Source organism: Plecotus auritus (assembly GCF_963455305.1).
Source record: "Plecotus auritus genome assembly, chromosome: 7".
Lineage (NCBI taxonomy): Eukaryota > Metazoa > Chordata > Mammalia > Chiroptera > Vespertilionidae > Plecotus > Plecotus auritus.
The window spans coordinates 30,965,703-30,972,117 of NC_137774.1; positions in this window are offsets into that span (position 1 = coordinate 30,965,703).

Here is a 6,415-nt window from a genome sequence, read left to right on the forward strand (position 1 = left end):
AAGAAGCAGTCCTGGGTGAGGGGATTGGAAAGAATCAGGACCCATAAATCATGTTGAGAACTTTATTCTGAGAGCAGTGGTGAGCCATTGAAGATATAGCCCAAATTATTCTTGCTGCCTCATGGAACCAATCTCTGCGTAGAGTTTCATTCAGGAAGCACCGTCTGGCAGCCAAGACCACTGACAAAATTCCATCGGCAATGGCACTGTCTGCCCTCTCTTAGAGAATAGCCTGTCTTCATCTGGGCCGGATGGTGGGGAGATAATGTCTTTGCTTATCTTTTCTTTCCCTCTAGTCCTTGGTGCTGGGAAAGAGCCTGGGCTCTGGAAGGAGACAGATCTGGGTTGGAATCCCGACTCTGCTACTCCCTAGCCATCTCCTTCCTCACCTGACTGCTTCCCTTCCTTCTGCAAATTCCATTGGACACCTTTTATGTTGCACGCGTTGTCTAAGTGCTGGGGATATAGGGCAGAGATAAACCACACAATTTCTGCTCTCATAGGATTATAAACTAGTGAGGGAAGACAGATATTAAGCAAATGATTGCTTAAGTGCATATGAAATTAAAAGCTTGTAAAGTGTTTTAAGAGGAGAGATATAATCTTATAAAAGATTGTTAGGATAATTAACCTATCAAGGAAGGCTTCCATTAAAAGGGATCTACTCTCTGGAGATAAGTAGCAGTTCAGAGGTGGATGAGTGGGGACACAAGGAATAGTCCATACAAACATCCTGTAGCAAGAACTGAGACAAGGCCAGTGTGACTGGAGAGTAAACAAAGGGGACAATGAGACAGGCCATGGGAAGGACGTGGATTTTGATGTGAAGAGTGATGTGAATTCATTCAAATGGTTTATTCACAGTGGGTGATGGTGGACTGGGTTGGAGATAAAGACACAATCAGATTTGTATTTTGAAAAAAAAAACACCCTTTTGGCCTCTATGTGGAGAATCAGTTGGAGAAGGCCAGAATAGGGAGTGAAGACCCATTGCTACTGCATCAGTCTGGGTGAGAGGAGATGATAGCTTGGCCTGGGCGGGGAGAGGGAGATGGAAAGTCAGGGGAGTGGATACATTTGAGGGATATTTAGAAAGTAAAATACATAAGACTTAGGTAGATTGGACATGGGACCGTGATGCAAGATAATGGGGTGTCAAGAAAGACTCGTCGGCCTCAGGTTTGCATGCCTACATGGGGATGACAGTTTGGGGACAGGGATCACTGGCACAGCAAACACCAGAAGAGGATGCAGTTTGGGGAAGAGGTAGGAACCATCTGTTTTGGACTTGAGTTTGAGATGCATTTGAGACACCTGCGTTGAGTTAAAACGGTTGAAGCTCAGAGCGGAGTGGGCTGGGGATTTGTCATGGATCGTTATTATTAGAGTTATGGCTATGGGTGTGATGCTATGGGAAGAGTAGAGAGTGAAAACAGAAGGGCCATGGAAACCCTAACATCTAATATGATCTTGGGCCACTCTAAGGCTCTTGTAGAGTTACTTCGATGGTTAAATGAAGTACCATATGCCCAGTGCCTGGTGCACAGTAGTCACTCAATAAATGTTAGCTACATCTCCCTTCTCTCCTTGAACCACTCTTCTCCCTTTGTTTTATTCCTCTCTGGCTCTATGTACTGCAGCTGGAGATGAAAACCTAATTCTCCCAACTTGAGATGGCTCTAGGGTACCTCATGCTCTTCCCCGGGTCCCGCCCTGAAAGCCCACCTTCTGAGAGCTCTCTGACACGGGACTGAGGCTGCTTGGACCCAATGCCAAGCTAACTTTCTTAGCCCGCACAGCAACCTCGACCCCAGGATGATAAGCATGCCACCTCGCATTGTTCCAGGAGAAATGAGTAGGCCAGATTTCCCTGTCCCACGTGGGAGTGGGGTTCTTGGGGTACCACCAAAATAAGCATTTTCAGAAGCCACCATGAGAGAATGAGATGTGGTCAAAGGCTTTATTGGCATGGAGTTACATTCCTTGGGTTCCAAAGTCCTGAAAAGGGTGTAGCTGGGGGTCCAGTAGAGCCAAAAGCAGGGCCAGCGTCCACCTTTCCATGGCGGAGCTGGGTCCGGCAGAGCACCAGACTGAAGTCCATGAGTCCATAGTGTGGAATCCACCTGGCCATGGGCCACGTGGGCGAACGAAGGGGAAGGCACCCCCTGCAGCAGCATTTCTAGAACATTTTGTATTTTTTTCCAGCGGATTTTCACAGTGATTATCTCAGTTGCTCATCACAGAACTTCTCATCATAAAATGCATTTGCATATTTTATTTACCTCTAGTCCTTTTCCCACCGCTAAAACAATAGCATTTTGAGCAAATACGCATACGATGCCAGGAATTCATTTCGCTCTTATTCTGAAGCTTGCTTTCTCATTTTAGTTTTAAATCATGAATTTTATCTTCCTTGTCATACTTTTCCCCAGACATTTCAGTGATTCGCAAAATCACAATTCTCCTCTTTTCTTTTTTTTTGGCACTTGCTCTCTTCTTCTCCTCAGTACTGAGGTTTCTGGCCCCCAAAACCCATGGTTCCGGCACATTCAGGAGCTCACGTTTTTGACTTCTCTTCACCTCATTTCTCTCGGAAGCAGATGCTGTTTATTCTGCATTGAAGCTTCAAATTAGCTTTAACTGGAGATTTGTTATGCAAGACAACCTCACGATCCCGCAGCCTCAGCCAGGTCCTTCCTGTGGCCCTGGCTCCTAAAGAGTCTCTGCTTCTCAGTCTCAAATCACGCCCCCCTCCCTCTTCTGCATAACATTTACCTGTTTTTTCTTTCTGTATTCTTGATCTCCATCTTCTGCTATCTGTGTTCATCCTCTCCTTAGAGATGTGTCAGGCACCTACTATGAACCACACTTTGCTGGGCTCTGAGGACGCCAATACTCACGACCTGGTCCTTGACCTTGAAGTGCCCCCACACTGCAACACTGGGTCTCAAACCTGAGGGCACATTTGAATCATCCCCTGAGGAGTGTAAAAATATATGAATGCCCAAGTCCTAGTCGTGGAGATTCTGATTTATTTGGTCTTGAGTGGGACCCAGGCATTATTTTTTTATTTTTTCCCCTCTCTTTCTCCCCCCACCGCCGCCCCATTGATCTCTTCTGGCCTCCTCCCACACCCCACCCCAGGCCTTCACCATCCTATTGTCTGTGTCCATGGGTTATGCATATATGCATACAAGTTCTTTAGTTGATCTCTTCCCACCCACTGACCCTCCCCTGCCTTCTCTCCAAGATTCCAGTCTGTTCTATGCTCTCTGGGTCTATTTTGTTCATCAGTTTATTTTGTTCATTTGATTCCACATATGAGTGAGATCATGTGATACTTGTCTTTCTCTGACTAGCTTATTTTGTTTGGCATAATACTCTCCAGGTCCCTCCATGCTGTCTTAAAGGGTAAGAGATTCTTCTTTTTTACTGCTGCATAGTATTCCATAGTGTTATTTTTTTAACATCGATGAGAGAGAAACATCAATCAGCCACCTCCTGCACACTCCCTACTGGGTATGTGCCCACAACCAAGGTACATGCCCTTGACCGGAATCAAACCTGGGACCCTTGAGTCCACAGGCCGACGCTCTATCCACTGAGCCAAACCGGTTAGGGCCATAGTGTTATTTTTTAAAAAAGAGATTCTAATGTTTAGCCAGGGATGAGACTCACTCACCGGTCTAATGAATGAGGCAGGCGTGTGAGCAAATAATTTGAATACATTGCAAAGGCAGAAGCAAGCATAGGGGCTGGAGGCGAGTGGAAGAGCAGCCCCTCATTCAGCCCAGAGCAGTGCCCCATCCCATTCCAGGGAACCTTTTCTCAGAGCCCTCCTTCCCTTCCTTCCATTTCCAGTGGGATGGGCGAAGTGGGAGTCAGGCTGAATGGGATCCAATCCCAGCGCTGCCACTTACTAGCTGGGTGGCCTTAGGCAAATTGCTAACCACTCTTAAATCTTAATGCTCTTGTCAAAGTGTGAGTGTGTGTGTGTGTGTGAGTGAATTGTGGGTGCTACCGTATGTAATATGCCTAGCCCACTGCCTTACACCCAGTAGGTGCTCAAAAATGGTGGTATGTCCACTCTGACATACTGCACGCCCACCGATGTGCTCAGTGTTTCTTCTTCCAGCAGCAAGTACTCACAGGACCTTCTGTGTTGAGCAACGTTTCTCCTTCTTACCTTTCTTTGAGATTCCATTCAGACCTCCTTTCCTGTGACGGAGGCGTGTGAGGCTAGGTGAAGTGCCTCTCTCCATAGCCCTCCCTTCTCCTGCCGAGGAAGAGGGCGTAGACTGGCTGGACAGAGGCTGATATTCTCGGGGTCACCTTTTACTGGTTAGCAGGGCTCCTGGGACTCAGGATCAGGACCAGGCCAGCGGCTTCCTGACTCCCCGCCCTTTTCAGGGAGCACTGTGTCTCTTACTGTCTCAGCGTGGAGCATATTCGGTCTGGCCTGGCTACCTTCCGGAAGGTTGCATCCGTGCCTGTGTCGTGGAGCCAAGCTTCCTCTGTAGGCCTGGCCACATCCCTGCAGGCGAGCCTTGGTGCGTGTGGGGATGTGCTCTCATATCTAGATTTGGGAGTTAGGAAGTCCCACTTGTATCCCTGGCATTGATCTGAATTCTCCAACCCAGATCAGAGGGTAGAAAGTACCACAGTAGATGAATAGACTAGATATGTGTCTCCCATTTGGCACATGATGCTTGTGTGCCCATGTCATTGATCTGATCTCACTGGAGCTTGGAGGAGAGGCCCCTAATATCTGTCATGAAGTGAAAGTTGTGATAAAAAGTCATAAAAGCATAAACAGTATGAAAAGTTCAAAGGTAAACTCATTAAGTTCAGAAGCATAATATATACTTAGGACGAGAGAGAGAGAGAGAGAGAGAGAGAGAGAGAGAGAGAGAGAGAGAGAGAGAGAGAGAGGAAGAAGTCATCTAAGCACCAGAGGGACTCATCATACAGCGCTGGGGGATGTGAACGCTGAGAGAAGCTTTGGCGACAGGGGCCTCCCAGGGATGGGGTCCCCACAGCCCATCAGTAGCTGCTTAAACGCCTTGCCTGCATTATTCGATTTAATGTTCACAACAGAACAACCTCATGAGATGGGTATGATTACTCCCACCAACCCGAGGCTCAGAGAGGTGGAGGCACTGGCCCACAGAACGAGTCAGTAGCACATCTGGGCTGAGAATGAGAATCCAGGCCTCCAAGTCCATTGGCAGGTGCTTGCCTCTGTGTCCTGGTGTGCCCGCTTTCCTCAAGGCGGGACCTGCACGTGGTCCCTGAGACAGGGAGGTGCTCCTGCCTGGGCGGGGCTTGGTACTGGACAGGACAGCCCTGTCCCTCAGGCCCCCGCTGGCTGCAGTGCCCTGGCCAAGTGGCCCCGTGGGCATGACCCGCTGTACTGGTCCCTTCCTTAAGCACACAGAGCAGACACTTTTCCAGATTGGGGACAAAGTTCAGAAGGTGGGGCTGGGTGCTGCAGTGCCAGCTGGCTGCCAGCTGTGAGTAACAAGGTAGAACACCTAGGACACAGGTGTGAGGGGCCGAGACAGCCCCCAGGGCCCAAGTTCACGTCCTTCTCTCTGGATGTCGGGCTGCTCCCTGCCTCATGCTCCCAGAGCCATGGAGGACTCACAGCTGGGAATTAGAATGTGTCACATTTCCCTTCCAGTAAAATTTGAGATTCATGTCTCTCTCTTTCATTCTTAGCGGTTGACTTGAGGCCTATTTGAATAAAATATGTGTCTAGTGGGGACCTACCCAGGCTGGGGCCCTGCTGAATACTGGGGTTTGGAGAGAGACTCATCATTCTTGATCAGCCCTTAAGACTTGACTCAGCCGGGTCCTCCTCCTGGCTTTGCACTGGGCTGTCCCTCCGCCTGGAACACTCTCTCTGTCCTCAGTTCTTCCTCAAGGCATGTCCAGCTGTTGCCCAATAGGGTCACAGCTAACACTTAATGTACTAATATGGCCTGCCAGGCACTGTTCCAACATTTTATGTTTATTCATTTCATTTAATCCTCTCCACATCCCTATGACATAGGTATCATTATTCACATTTGGCAGCTGAGTAAAATGAGGCACAGAGAGGTCAGGAACGTGTCCAAGGTTACCCTGCTAGGAGGTGGAAAACCTGGGATTGCATTTGGTCTATTTCCAAATTCAGAAATGGACAGCTAGTTTTAAGGAAGGAGCTTGGATCCAGTTCAAATCCTGGACTCACCACTTAAAGCTGTGTGAGTCTGGGAGGTGGCTTAGCCTCTCTGAGCCTCAATTTTCTCATCTCTAAAGGGGAGTATATATCCAACATCAAACAGATGCTTCTGAGGTTTAAGAGTGAAATTGTCGATCGTTCACCATAAATACTAACTCCCTTCCCTTTGCCTCTCCTGACTTTGGAATC